The sequence below is a fragment of the Delphinapterus leucas genome, chromosome 13, assembly GCF_059928025.1.
Source record: "Delphinapterus leucas isolate spDelLeu-1000000601 "Yukka" chromosome 13, BTC_Dleu_Yukka2, whole genome shotgun sequence".
NCBI classification, from domain to species: Eukaryota; Metazoa; Chordata; class Mammalia; order Artiodactyla; family Monodontidae; genus Delphinapterus; species Delphinapterus leucas.
In genome coordinates this window covers 5676073-5691544 of record NC_143141.1, presented here as the reverse complement: position 1 = coordinate 5691544, position 15472 = coordinate 5676073, and the positions used below count along the sequence as shown (strand labels likewise).

At 46.6% G+C, this 15472-nt stretch overlaps 1 protein-coding gene and 1 pseudogene across 2 annotated transcripts in view; both read left to right on the top strand.

Annotated features, from left to right (window-relative positions):
* Window positions 1-15472, top strand: part of IL1R1 (interleukin 1 receptor type 1) — an 87787-nt gene that overhangs the window by 29456 nt on the left and 42859 nt on the right. The window contains exon 1 of one of the 2 annotated variants that reach the window (XM_022599026.3): window positions 9639-14567. The exons of the other annotated variant lie outside the window; for it this stretch is intronic. The gene's annotated coding sequence lies outside the window, so the exon portion shown is untranslated. Of the gene's footprint in view, window positions 1-9638; window positions 14568-15472 lie in introns of those variants that run through there. 2 annotated transcript variants of the gene reach the window in all.
* On the top strand, window positions 1178-9360 carry LOC149747667 (protein LSM14 homolog B pseudogene; annotated as a pseudogene).

Sequence of the window (15472 nt, the reverse complement as noted above, 5' to 3'; positions counted from 1 at the left end):
CCAAGCTTTAGGTAGAACAGAAGTTCTCAACTTTTGATTTAAGGACGCCTTTCACTCTTCAAAATTATTGAGAACTCTAAAGAGATTTATTTACATGGGTTAACTATTGATATTGACAGTTTTAGAAGTGAACACAAATTTTAAAATGAATTTTTATTGATCATTCAAAAATAATAACTTCATTACCTGTTAACATAAGTAACATCTCTTTTATAAAATAATTAGATTTTTGGGCTTCCCTGGTGGCGCAGTGGTTGGGAGTCTGCCTGCCGACGCAGGGGACGCGGGTTCATGCCCTGGTCCGGGAAGATCCCACGTGCCGCGGAGCGGCTGGGCCCGTGAGCCATGGCCGCTGGGCCTGTGCGTCCGGAGCCTGTGCTCCGCAACGGGAGAGGCCACAGCAGTGAGAGGCCCGCGTACCGCAAAAAAGAAAAATAGATTAGATTTTTAAAACAAATAGAAAAAATAGACTTTTTTCTGGCATTATTTTACGTTGTTTACATTGTTCTGGAAATCTCTTTAATATCTGGCTCAACAGGAGACAGATGAATTCTCATGTCTGCATCTGCATTCAGTCTTTGAGGTATTATACATCACGTAGCTTTTTGCGAGAGAATTTGTGTGGAAAAGGCACAGATCATCTTTGAATTAGTATCAAAGTAGTTTTGACTTTACGGACCCCCTGGAAGGGTCTCAGGGACCTTTGAGGACCACTAATGTAGAATATCTTTTTCTCTTTAAACATCTTTTTTCAACATTCTTACAATTTCTTCTCAACGCCTCCCTCCTGATGCCTGTTTTCAAGTGATCGTGATGGATAATAATTCTTCCTTCAGCATTCTTGGGTTTGGCAAGCCTGGAGATAGTGGATTCAGAGGTCTCCCTCCTTCTCTCCCTCCTTCCCTCTCTCCTTTCCTCTTCTCTCCCCTTCCTATCCTCCTTCCTTGCTTCACAACCTGGGGAGTTTTTCTGGTGCCTCCCGACTGGTCTCTGTGCCTCTAGAACCTGACAGTTGCCAGGTTGTGTTTTGCTTGACATCATTCACAGTCTACTTCCTTCCTCAAAATTCTTGGTCTTGTCTGACATTTATTAATTCTGGCTTATGTTTTATAAATATTTCAAAAATGTTTCCAACCCCCAATTTTTTTGAGATGTGTAAAGAATTTGTGGCATGTTCATGGCGGAAGGTAATATCTGTGAACTTCAGAAACTACGTGGCAGAATTCTGCTGCCAGCCAAGACTGAGTCACTGGGCCTGGATTTACTTTCTCACCAGAGACAACAACGAAAAGCACTCCATAAAATACATGAAACCAGAGGTTTTAAAATACTGGACATCAGCCAGTGAAGGACAGTGGTCCCTGAGAGGAAAACAAATGAGGTGGACCTTATGAATGCTCTTGGTCACCAACTGAGAGAATTTTCAGGCCATGGGAGGGTGTCCGGCCAATTCCCTGGGGAAGAGGGATCCAGGCAGAGTTCGCCAACTTCCTGAATGGGTGTGATGGAGCTGAGAGCCAAGGGAGACCAAGGTGGCTACAGTTCACAGAAAGGATGCCAGAGGAGAGGGAGCTGGAGCAAGAGAGAACTTCAGATCTGCAGAGGGCCCCCTTTAAGAATCAGCAGAGGGCTGCGCGCCGTCGCTCTCTGTCTGGTCCCCGCGCAGGCCCTCGGGCATCCCGTACTTGGGCAACGAGATCAGCCTCATCTCCAAGGCGCAGATCCGCTACGAGGGCATTCTCTACACCGTCGACACGGACAACTCCACGGTGGCGCTCGCCCAAGTGAGGTCCTTCGGTACTGAAGACCGTCCCACAGATAGGCCTGCCCCTCCCTAGAGAGGAACTTCATGAGTACATCATCTTCCGGGGGAGTGACATCAAAGACATCACCGTGTGCGAACCTCCGAAAGCCCAGCGCGCGCTCCCTGCTATTGTTCAGTCTTCCCTGGGCTCGGCCTCCTCCTTCCAGCCACACGTGCCTTCCAGCCCCTTCCGAGGGATGCCCCCCTACAGCCAGCTGGCCGCCAGCTCCCTGCTCAGCCAGCAGCATGCCGCTTCCTTGGGTTTAGGAGCTGGATTTCCGGCTGTCTCAGTCAGCAAGAGCCCCGTGGTGGAGCAGAGGCTGTCCAGACTGGTTCTCTTGATAACCTGAACACCAAAAAGCTGTTACCTGGCAAGGGCACCGCGGGGATGCAGCTCAACGGGTGCCCAGCCCCGCCAAGCAGCAAGGCTGCCAGCGATGCAGCTCAGCCGGCAGCGGGGCAGACTCAGGGGCAGGTGAATGATGAGAGCGGAAGACCTCAGAGGCGGCGGTCGGGGGACAGACGCACAAGGGACGGCTCCAGAGGGCAAAGCCGTCCACCTACCGTCAAGGAAAACACAATCAAGTTTGAAGGCGACTTTGACTTTGAGAGTGCAAATGCCCAGTTCAACCGAGAGGAGCTGGACAAAGAATTTAAGAAGAAACTGAATTTTAAAGACGACAAAGCTGAGAAAGGGGAGGAGAAGGACCTGGCGGTGGTGACCCAAAGTGACGAGGCCCCTGCCTGAGGAGGACCACCTGGGGCCCAACTGCTACGATGACAAATCCAAGTCCTTCTTTGACAACATTTCCTCCGAACTCAAGACCAGTTCCGGGCGGACGACGTGGGCTGAAGAGAGGAGGCTCAACAATGAGACCTTCGGGGTGTCGGGAAGGTTTCTTTGTGGCCGTAGTTTCCGGGGTGAATTTCGAGGGGGCAGGGGCAACGGTGCAACCCGTCGTAACCCGACTTCCAGAGAGCTGGGACTGGCCGTGTGTAAGGAGGCAGCTGAAGGCTCTTGCTGAAGCGGCACAGACGCCAGACTGTGTCTACGAGGATGCTGGAAAACGCTGCACTTACTGCGGGAGTCGTGGATCACTTTGTTTACTGAGTTTGGAAAATTCCCATGCTACTGCTTATGTTTTGGACTGAACTGAACTTGGACGTGGTCTGAGTGACAACCACTTTTTTGGGGGGACGCGTATATGGGAAACCTCTTTGAGGTGTCTTGGCCTATTTTTCCTTTTTAGTTGTGCACAGCCCGACTCTAAGGTTTTGGTATTTTGCAGAAAGGTTTCTAGAGCGAAAGCGTGATCCTCACTTTGTGACCTTTTTTGGACAGCTTTGATTTTTTAACGTGGAACCAAATCCCATTTGGCAAGTGCGGCAGCCAATCGCATCTCTGTAATCCAACCGGCCTCTGGTGCTGCTGGCCTGGTACCCACTGCCACAGGCGGGGCCTAGGAGCCAGGCATGGCCAGCATGGGGGCATGGAAAGTGGGGTGTCCCACGATCATGTTGTAGAAGCAAACCAGATGACCCTGACATCCTGAGCGGCAACGTCAAGGTAGAGCGCTGGCAGAGGGCTGGCGGGGTCCGGGTTGCTGGAGGCGTAGGATGGGGCCCTGAACGGGAGGGAGCTGGGAGCTGTCACTTGGAGTGTGGCTTCCATAGGAATCCAGGCTGGGGGTGAGCGCCCAGGACAAGCTCCTCTGCGGCGTCCTTCTCCCTGCCAGTCCCTGACCCAGGCCAGTCAGCGTTGGACTCTGGCCGAACACTGTTCGGTGTCTCATCCACTTGGAAATGAGCCAGTCTTTTTTTTTGCAAGGTCGGTTGACCGAGAACATATTTCCTCTCAATTGTAAATAGTTCTGTGTTTTTGTTTTACTGGTGGGTGGAGGGAGGGTGGGGAATATAAATCTGTGGCATGAGCAAAGGGATCAGACCTTCGGTAGAAGCGTGCGTCCCTCTGACAGGGCATCGTGGTGAGCATAAGCGCCTTGGTAACTAAATCCCTTTAAGTAGGCGGAACGGTTTTAGCTCTGTGTCGATTAAGTTACTGTAAAAGCTTAGGTTTATTTTTGTAGGAGTTAATGGCTAAGAATTAGAACATAGCAACGCGGCTGCTCTGTTCGAGCAATGGAAACTCGTAATTATAAACAAACATGCAAACCTTTAAAACTCTTCTTCTCTGCTCTGGAAATAAATAATCCTGTTGACTCTGTTAAAAAAAAAAAAAAAAAAAGAATCAGCAGAGTACCAGTCTGCACATGTATGTGAGGAAATTACCTGAGGCCAGAAAAAGTACCGCTCTGAAAGGATTAGATGGTGCAGAAGGCCAGGAATAATTTCTATTCCTACCACCCAGGCTGGAAAACCGAATTTGCAGGCATCTGGTAGAGGACTAAGAAGGATCATGCTTCAGCAGTGGGGCAAAATGAACCCTAGACCCAATGCTGCTGTGCCCCTGCCTAACAAGGCACAAAGCAGCACCCAAATCATCAAACATTTCCAAGAACTCAAATGTATCCCAGAACACAAAAATACCCAGCATCCAACAAGTCAAAATCCAGAATGTTTGGCATCCAATAAAAAAAATTCACCAGGTATACAAAGAAGTAGGAAAATAATGAGAGAGATCAGTCAATCAAAACCAGCTAAGAACTAACACAGGTGTTAGAATTAGCAGACGAGGACCTTAAAGCAGCTTTTTATAACTGTATTCCATATGTTCAAAGAAGTAAGTAGTGGATTGGAAGATATGAGAAAGAAAGACCCACCTCTAACTTCTTGAGATGAAAGCTACCATGTCTGAGACGAAAATATACTGGATGAGATTAACTGCAGGTTAGACACTGAAGAGAATAGATGAATACGTTTAAACACACAGCAATAGAAACTATCAAAGTGAAACAGAGGGGAAACAAACAAAAGAACAGAGCATCAGTGAACTTGGAACAGTTTCAAGGAGCCAAATACACATGTAACTGAAGTCCCCCAAAGGAAGGGAGTAACAGAAGAAATATTTGAAATTAGTGACCAGAATGTTTCCAAATTAGATGAAAATGATAAACCCATAGATCCAAGAACCCCAACAAACACAAAGAAAAATACCATTTCATCGTAACCAAATTGCTTAAAGCCAGTGATAAAGAATAAAATCTTAATAAAAGATTAAAATTAATTAAATTTTATTAAAATCTTAATAAAAGCCAGAGAATAAACACACCTGCAGAGGAATGAGGACGACAAAATGGCAGATTTCTTACAGAAACCATGCAGACTAGCAGACTTTGGAGCCTTATTTATAAAGTACTGAAAGGAAAAACAACCCAAAAACCCTGTCAACGTAGAATTCTATACACACTGAAAATATCTTTCAAAAACAAAGTTAAACTGTTTTGAACATAAAAGGCTGAATTCATCACCAGAAGATCTGAACTACAGAAACATTAAAGGAAATCCTTTAGGCAGAAGGAAAATGATGATAGATAGAGATATGGATCTATTCAGAGGAATAAAGACCATGGGAAATGGCAATGGAATTATTACTTAAACTTCTTTAAAAGAAAATGGACTGTTTAAACAAAATAATAATAGTACAGTGCAAGGTTTATAACATATGTAAAAATATATGTGACAAAAATAGCACAAAGCCCAGGCAGGGAGAAATGGAAATGTAGTATCGTAAAGAGAAATTTTCATCACAAAATGTCTATTTAAAAAAGCAGAGGGAGCTTCCCTGGTGGCGCAGTGGTTGGAAGTCCGCCTGCCGATGCAGGGGACACGGGTTCGTGCCCCGGTCCGGGAAGATCCCACATGCCGCGGAGCGGCTGGGCCCGTGAGCCATGGCCGCTCAGCCTGCATGCCCGGAGCCTGTGCTCTGTAACGGGAGAGGCCACAGCAGTGAGAGGCCCGCGTACCGCAAAAAAAAAAAAAAAAAAAAAAAAAAAAAGCAGAGAAGTGTCAAATCATAACTTCAGCCTCCACTTTCAGGAACTAGAAGAAGAAACATTACACCCAAAGCAAGCAGAAGATAAGAAATAATAAAGATCAAAGCAGAAAGCAATTAAGTACAAAACAGAAATACAGTAGAGAAAATCAATGACACTAAAGCTAATACTTTGAGATCAATAAAACTGATAAAGCTCTAGCCAGAATGATTAAGAATAAAAGATAGAAGACAGAAATATCAATAGCAGGAATTAGGTGATATCACTGCACTACAGTAAAAATATTAAAATGATAATAACAAAATATTAGGAACAAAATTATGCAAAAAATATTGACACTTAGATGAAATGGACAAATTCTTTGAATGACACAAACTACCAACCTCACTCAAGAAGCAAGAGATAACTTCAATAGCCCTCTATCTATTAAAGAAATTGAATTTGCAGTTAGAAATCTTTCCACCTAGAAAACTTGAGGTTTAAATAATTTCCCTGGTAAATGCTACCAAACACGTTAGGAAGAAATAATATCAGTTCTGCATAAACTCTTGCAAAAAATTGAAGGGGAGTAAATACTTCCCAACTCACAAGTTCGTCCCAACTCTAAGAAGCTAGTATTACTTTGGAATCAAAACCGAAGTGAGAGAGTGGCATGGACATATGTACACCACCAAATGTAAAATAGGTAGCTAGTGGGAAGCAGCTGCACGGCACAGGGAGATCAGCTCGGTGCTTTGTGACCATCTAGAGGGGTGGGATAGGGAGGGTGGGAGGGAGACTCAAGAGGGAGAGGATATGGGGATATATGTATACGTATAGCTGATTCACTTTGTTATACAGCAGAAACTAACACACCATTGTAAAGCAATTATACTCCAATAAAGATGTTAAAAAATAAAAACATCTTAAAAAAAATACCAGCACAAGAAAAGAGAGCTATAGATCAATATTCCTCATGAACACAGATATAAAAGTTTTAAACAAAATAAAATCTAATCCAACAATGTATAAAAAGGCTAATACGTCATGGCCAAGCAGGCTTTATCCCAGGAATGCAAGGTTGGCTTAGTATTGGAAAATCAAGAAATGTAATTCACCATATTAATAAAACTAAAAAAGAAAAACCATATATCATCTCAACAGATGCATAAAGAGCATTTAACAAAACCCAATGTCTATTCCTGATAATTATCCAAAAATGAGGAATACAAGTATACTTCCTCAACCTGATAAAGGGCATCTATGGAAGATCTGTAGTTAACATCATACCTGATGGTAGAATACTGAAAGCTTTCCCCTAAGATCAGGAACAAAGCAAGAATATCCACTTCCCTCATTTCTATTCAGCATTGTACTAAAGGATCTAAAACGTCAAGTAAAAGAAACAAAAGGCATCCAGACTGGAAAAGAAGAAGTAAAACTATATTTGCAGATACCATGGTGGTCTATATAGAAAAGTCTATGGAATCTATTTTAAAAAGCTACTAGAACTAATAAGCGAGTTCTGTGGGCCACAAGATCAATGTACAAATATCAGTTGTATTTCCATACACTAGCGATGAAGATCCAGGATTGGCATTTAAAAGCAATACTCTCTACAGTAGGATCAACAGTATGAAAACTTTGAGATAGAATAGACAGAAGACTTACAGGACCAGCACGTGAGGTGGTAGCCATGGGAGGCTGTCCTTCCCTTGAGCCCATGGTGGGCGAGGCACTGCTCTTGTCTTCTGTCTCTGCTCCCTGCCCTCCCTGGCTTATGCCGCTCTCTCTGCAGAGACTTTTTCAAGATCTTTCCCAAATCACTGGCTTTTACCGGGTCTTTCAGGTACCTAGCTCACTTCTTCTATACATGGAGCAGGGAAAGCAGAAAAAGCACTTAATCCTTTTTCAGCCATCACCAGTTCATTCCTGAGATGCTTTCCTTTTCATGAAACAGCATGGGGAAAGAAAACTCTCATCCCAGGAAACTTAGGGCTTTCCTCTGCATTCAAAACAGGATGCAACGGGACCCCTTCTTCCCGCTCTTAGGAAAGCCTGGGTTCTAGGTGGGCACCTTCTCTCTGAGACTGTTTCTCTGTGTCATTATTCCCATGGCCAGGTTGAGTTGGGCAACACCAGGTTACTTGATAAACACATGGTTAATATGTCAAAGCAACAGGAAAGCACTGTAAGTGATTATTATTTCTTAGACAATAACAGAAAGGAATGACAAAAATATAGAGTGTGGTAAGACTTTTCAATTTCGTTTACTAGCATACTTGTATTGAAAATCTTTGGCCTTTTTATTTTAAATTGAAAGGTAATAAATGTTCTGCTGCTGATTTTATGATCCTGTGACTAGGGACTACAGTGTTGCCTCTGCTAGAATTCATTGCGGGGCAGTAGAAGTATGGAGTGATACTTGCTCTAAAAACTCTACACCCTCCTCCTTAGCTGGTCTGTTGACTACTTCTGACATCCAGGGTATTGCTATGGTTGATATGAGTGTTTTGGGACAGGGGGTGGAGGGATTCCCTTCCTCCCCCACAAAATACATGGTTTTGTACTTTTTATTTCTCTAGTAAATATAAAATCTTATATTTACTAGAGAAATGAAAAAATACTTATATTTACTAGAGAAATAAAAAATATAGATTGGAAATGATTATGGGCAAAGCATTATATTGATGAATGTCAAGTAGTTATAACAATATACAAACCGAGAACATGAAATATAGAGGGAAGGTGTGAAGAGGTAGGGTTGAGCTGAGCCATGAGAGGCAGTCTAAATGATGACCTGGCTGACTGAGAGGAAAGACGGACGTATGAAGAGGTTTCTTGCTCAGGTATAGATTTAAAATGAGCAGATTGTCTATTTTGGATGAAAACCAGCTGGCCAGAGAAGGACCCCCTATTCCAGAGGCCTTGAATTGTCTAGGCTTTAGAGCAGCAATGTCCAATGGTATATTTTGCAGAGATGGGAACGTTCTATGACTGTGCTGTTCAATACGGCAGCCACTAATGATGTGTGGCTACTGAGCTCCTGAAATGTGGCTAGTACATCTGGGCAACTGGATTTTTAATGTTATTCAATTTTTAACTATTAAAACAGCTTCATGTTTCTAGAGGCTACACGTATTGGATAGCACAGATCTAGAGGGATACGAGAGGGAATCTTTAGTCCTGAGAGCCCATGCAGAAGTCGCACTCAAGGGATCTTCTGTGTCTCCTGCCCAGAACTGGTGCCAAGTCTGGATCCTGAATCTTTTATGCCATTATTGGGAGATTGGGATCATAGGCTTCTATTACTGTCACTCGCAGAAAGACTCAAGGCTCAGTGACATTGGCCTCCTCTGAGGACAATACCAGCTGTGTTCTTGACCATAGGCTTAGCTCATCAGCGGGTCTAACCATCCCAGAGTTGGGATGGCTCAGCATCCACCATCAAGGCTCTCAATTCAGTGACTCACTAGTAAGGATGCAACAGGCAAAGAAGGAATCAGGTACCAGGGCCTCTTCTCCCACCCCTTGGACACAGCTCTCCTCCTGCCTCAGGAGAGCAGCGGTTATTATTGGAGTAGCTCACCAGCTGCCGAGTTACTGCCAAATTGTTTGTTCTGAGGAAAGACAAGAGAAATGAATAGGTGAGTGTTAATGTAATCTTTGGACATTAGAGAAATGGTTCAACAGCTCCGGCACTCCTGAGTCTGCCCAGATTTTCTTTCTGCTTCTACTGTCAGAAGTCGTGGCCTGCTCTCAGGCTTACTTCCCACGGGTCACACTCTTTCTTGGAAAAACCATTAAAGGACAACACTAGAAACTAAATCATTCTCGCAGTTAGCATTTGCAAAGTACATGGTTACCTCTTTTACCCGAGATGGTGTATGTAAAGCTAAACCTATTTGACTATCTCATAACTCTCATTTTTCCTTTATTTGCTGGTGAGACAGTCATAACCTTAAGGAACCCTGTAACTGGGTAGTGTTCAGAGGTGATGCTGGAGAAGGGAGATAGGCATCATTTTAATTCATAGAGACTTTGCATGCTGGGCTGACTCTACATGGTGCAGGATGGGCCATGGAGAATCGTAACACATTCCTGAGTGTGGTCATTGCTTTGCCTGTCTGTTATTGTGCTACAAACTCAGTGACTTAAACAACAGCGTGTTATTATCTCTCATGGGTCTGTGGGTTGATGGCACTCAGCTGGGTGGTTCTCCTTTGGGGCCTTTCCTGTGGATGTAGTCAGAAAGCAGCTGACTAGGGTTACTGGCTTAACATCCAAGATGGCGCTCCCATGACTGGGGTAGGTTCTGGCTGTCAGCTGGGGCTGTGGACTGGGGTGCATCCATGTGGTCTTTATGAGGCTTAGTGTTTCTAATAGTGTGGCAGTCTCAGGAGAGTAATACTTCTTACCAGGTAGCTTTGGGCACCAGGTGTGAGTGCTCCAAGAGACCCAGAAAGAAGCTGAAAGGTTTTTGATGATCTTGCCTCAGAAGTCCCAGAAATTTCAATTCCACCTTATCCTATTGGTTGGCGTCGGTTAAGTCACTGATTCGGGGGGGCCAGATTCAAGGGGAGGGAATCTGACTTCGCCCCTTAATTAGAGGAGTGAAGAATTTGCAGCCATCTTTAAAGTACTATAGTGATCATATTAAAAGGAAACCACGTAGAGAAATGAAATTGGCAGTTATATTCAGGAAGTATCAAAGAGTTGAGAGGCTGCAACATGAAAATCTGGATCTTGGAAGGTGCTTGGGGAAAAGGGAAAGTGACAAAATTTGGGGATGAATTACAGAAATTCGCAGAGCACCAATGGTGGTGGGACCATGTAGAATTACCGGGAAAGACTGTTAGATTTAAAACTGTGTTTCAGGAAAGCAGTACTTTTGTTACATAGCTTGCATATGACTAAGCACAAAGGTTTCAATTGGCCCTGCTTGGATGACGTGGGAAGCTGGTAATGGCTGCCTTTTGGATGGTGATGGATGATTTGGTCATTGGTGCCTTCAGTGTTATGTTTTGAAGCAATCATCGAATCAAAGACAGCTGGTAGAAGAGAAAAGGCCTGCCAGTCTGGGTCTGTTAGGTTACTAACAGTTCTTGGAAGTTACTAAGTCTATCGGCCTCTGGAACTTGCTGTGCACTTTCTGTGTTAACATGGGGAAAACCGGGTACAAGGAGCCTCTGTGGTCATTTGCCTTCATTGAACAAGATGAAAGCTGCAGTTGGAACTAAGGCTTGGCCAGGGCAATGTCCATCTTTTCTTCTTCATAAAGGAGGTTAAGAAATAGTTTATTGTCCGTGGAAGTCTTATGATAGTTTATACTTTCTCCCCAGCTCTCCTCTCTAGTTCACACGTGGCTGTCTGATTGGTAGAGGTCTTACAAAATCAGAGAAACTTGGACAGAAAGATGATCACAGAAGCCCACACAAGACTGCACAGAGAACGATTAAAACTGCGAAGTATTACATGGAAAGAGACATAGGTTTAAAAAGTGATTATTTGGAGCTCAGTGGATGGAAAATGTGTGAAAGGAGCAAAAAACGAGGCCATAGAAGGAAGTCCATCTAGGACAGTGGTTTTTAAATCTATCTCAGGGAACGCTGTGGTTCTGTGAGCAGTTACTGGCAGTTCCATAAATAACAAAAAGATAGGCGTAGCCAGAGTCACAGAGGCGCAGATGTAATTAAAAAAAGAATTTCCCACAACTGAAGTCAACTTAGCTCGTGAATCCTCATTTCCATCTGAGGCCAGAAGAAAATCTTGTCAATGCAGAGTTGTTTAGTCTCTGCTGGGTCAAGGCTCCGTCTCTTTGGGGAAACAGCACAATCTATTCAGAATTTTCCCTCTTCAAGGGGCTTTTTTTTTCTCTGGACAGTAACTGGGGCTCTTCAGGGGTGGTGGAGATGGAGGTATGGACTGCTTGAGGCTTGTCCTGGCATCTGGATACGGCTTCTGCCTGCTGGCCAGTCCTCTGGACTTACAGCCCTCAGCTGAGATCCTGCTTGCCCTACTGGTCCCCAACTGCAACAGCTCATCTCAGTCCTTCTGAAGCCCCCTTGGAGGGTCTGGGACTCTGAACATTCGAGGATACACTGGACTTAGTGAGGCAGCCTGGCCCCAGGTTCGGGCAGTTCCGCTGTCGGGCTGCCCCTCGGAACAGGCCATGCCGGACCCCAGACTTTGCCATGACATGGGCGGTGTCCAGGGCTACGCCAAGGGGAGCCCAGGGATGCCTCTCTCTTCCAGGGTCCCCTCAGTCTCTTCTCTTGGGAGGAGGCTAGGGTGTCTCTTGTTTGGCGGTGGTGGAGAATGGGGGTGCTGGACCCCCTCTCAGCGACCTTCCAGGGTCAGTAAACACCAGGCGTCTCCCCTCTGCTTTCCTTCTCACCTGCTGGCTAACTCTGCTCCTTTGGGTGGGAAAAATACCTTTCATTCTTGACATGACCGTACATCCTTCTGAACTCGATGGTTTATGATATAAACTCAAGGCTCAGAGTTCTCCAGCACTTTAGCTTTGGGGATTCAAGGAAACAATCACACAAATGCTCCCTCTTTAAAGCTGCCAAGGCTAGTGTGAATGTTTATAATGGACAGTCCTTCAAAGCGTCATGCCTCATAGGCCATGGGGAATGTCTTGTGTTTCAGATCACCAGAGCATGCTGTACTGGTCAGTGGGGTGCTATTTCGTGTGCATTATTAGCTATTCCTCCAAGGAGGGTCATGTGATCTGAGCAGCTTGACAGGTCGGGGAGAGGCTGAAAATCCTCAGGGATATGGTCTCTCTTAAGGAAGGTGGCCCGGGGTGGCAGACAGTCAGGTCTCCCAAAGGATAAGTTTCAGATGTGGGAGGGTAGTGAGGGACACACACTCCAGGAGGCGTCCCGAGGCTCTGGGTGTTATTTCTGTTCCTCGTACGGTTTTGTCAAACACACCTGTCCTCATTTTCATGAAGTGGTCTCTGAACTGAAGCACACGCCGGCACCCAGAGCACTTGTGTCAAACACACCTGTCCTCATTTTCATGAAGTGGTCTCTGAACTGAAGCACACGCCGGCACCCAGAGCACTTGTGTGGTGCTGAGACCAGAGCAGAGAGTGACGTAGGGTGACAGTCTCCACCCCGTGAAGACCCTCCAACCCAGGGTGGAGTGAGGCAGGTGGACACACCTGTTACCTAGGAGAGGAAACAGAAGGAGGAGAATCCAGGGAAGGTGGTCAGCATCGCTTTGTGAGGGAGGAGATGAATTCATGGTCCCACTAGAGCAGTGGCTATAGGTGAGAAGGTCAGGTCTTCAGATCCCATCCCTATAACGGGGGGGTGTTTGAGGGTCCCACCTGGGTTTAGGGGCCCCGGTGTCTAGTGGAACAGCTGGGGTAGGGGTAGGTGGGAAGCATCGAGAACATAAAAGAAAAATAAAAGGAAAGTATAATTTTTTACTTCTATATTATTTTACAAATCAATTTTTCTTTCTACTTGTGAACTATTCAGAAATCTTCATTGTATAAATAGTAAGACAGTTTATCGCTTGCGAGAGAGTTCTGCGGTGTCGAACTCTGTCAGTTTCATTCACTGCCACTCGGACACACTCACTGAAGTATTTTCAGGTGGAGGATACAGAGGGAGGGCATCACTGTAGGAGCTTGGACGCACACTTGTTCACAATCTTGCGTGCACGTTGGAATCATCTGGGAGGTTTAAAAACCCTGAGGTTTGGGCCTCAGCTGCAGAGTTTCTGAAGGGACTGATCTGAGCGTTGGGAGGTCCAGATGCCCTCGGTGATTCTAACATGTGGGCCAGGTTTAGAGAACGGCCACCTAAACAGGAATAAACTAAGAGATGGGACATGTGATGAGTTCTCATAATACTATGTCACCAGCCCCAGATGTGAGCCAGTTCCTCTGAGAAAAAGGAACCATACATGTTCTAGAACCAGCTAAAATAAAAAGTGAGAAAATGTCATCATTCGAGGTCGCAAGGCAGCATCAGGGCGGAGGCGCTGTTGCTGCTGTATCGTTTATGCTTTTTTCCATCGCAGAATTATCTGGGGCAGCTGAGGCCCAGGTTATCTCAATTCTTGAGTTTCTGATGGATATCAAGGGATGGGTTAGGGAAAGGAGTGCCTGCCCAGCCTGGAAGGGATACAGGAAGGGGTGGTGTGTTCTATTAGAAAGGAAACAATCATCATTTACTCAGTGTCTCCTGGAAGGATGGCCTAGGTGGTTCTCAAAACAAGCTGGGGTCCAGTCACTTGCTGGAGGCACGGATTGGAAGGGGAAGGGCCGCTTGGAGCCAAGCGCACGCTGCCAGGACCCCAGCATCCTCCCCTCCCCCGCCCCCCCCAGAGGTCTAGGTGTGACCCATTCACTGCATTCCTCTGAGTTCAAAACGAACCGGTGGGGTAAGTAGGTTTTAAGCTTAAAAGCACACGAGGTCTGGCCAATAAGTCTGGTATCAAGACTGTACCACTTGCACTGCTGCTTGCCCATTCAGGCGCTGAACTGTGACAATAAAAGTAGCAGGTGATTCGTGTAGTATCAGCTCCGCGCCTCGCCCAGGTTTACAGCATTAAATCCTTTAATAGTCCCAACCGCTGCACGAGGTGCGTGCTGTTAAAATCCCTTTCGCAGAAGAGGAAACGGAGGTTCGCAGAAGTTCCGACTCGTCCAAGTTCACAAAGCTCCGGAGGCTGGCCGCCGGTCAGGCTCGGGGACAGAAGCGTGAGTGTCGCTGGAGCCTGGGAGCCCGGCGGGTCGGCAGCTCCGTTAGAAGTCGTGCCCAGGGACCCCCCGCCGTGGAGGGAGGCAACCGACTGGCGAGGTCTCGGTGAGTCGCTCCATCTCAGTCCGGGGGGAGCGCGCAACAGCCGTCCGGGGCCCCCCCCCCCGCGGGGATGCCAGGGGAAGACGGCACCGGAAGGGGCTGGCGGTCTCCCCGTCTCCCGAGTGGGGCGGGGTGGGAGCCGTCCGCCCCCGCGGAGACCGAGCCGGAGCCAGAGCCGCGTCCGCGCTTCCCGGGCGCGAGGGCGGAGCCGGTTGGGGGCGCACAGCCCGGCCCGGAGTGCGGGGATGTGATTCTCGCCCGGCTCCCAGGGCGCCCCCGCCCGGCCGGCCTCCCCGCTCGCCGCCCGCGGGGCGCCCGGGTAGGAGGACGCTGGGGCGCAGGGCCGGAATTCAGGCGGTTAGGGTTTGGGGGGGGTGGCGACTGTGGCTTTGGCACCTTCGCGGAGTCCCCTTTCCCTGTGCAGCGCGCAGAAAGCGTCCTTTCTGTTACTCTTGGTTGTCAGTTTGTTGTGTAAGAAGGTGATGGTAGTTTGATTTGTGGGTTTATTTTTGTTTTTTTTTGGGGGGGGGAGGTTTTTATTCCTGTGTGAAGCGGGAGTAAAAGTTGTTCAAATCTGTCTTTGGGGAACTTGGCAATCTTTCCGGAGGGTTGTTCTAGGGTGTGTCTGTAAATTGCTTCCAGGCGTTTTAATCCGGCCAAATTCAACTGATTTGGGAGTGGCCCTCTTTGGGGTTTAGGGTCAAAAGTGTTGTCTTCTCGAGAAGATAAGGTATGAATTCCCTAAACACAGTAGGGAAGGGTACCTTGTGGCCCCTTCAGGTGAAGGATGATGCTGGGTGGTGTAGCTACGGACACCAGGAAGACACTCATTCACAACGGGCATGTCCAGCACTTTTCAGTTTATAAGGCCCTTTACACTTTTTTTTGACTTCGTATCTTTTTATTTG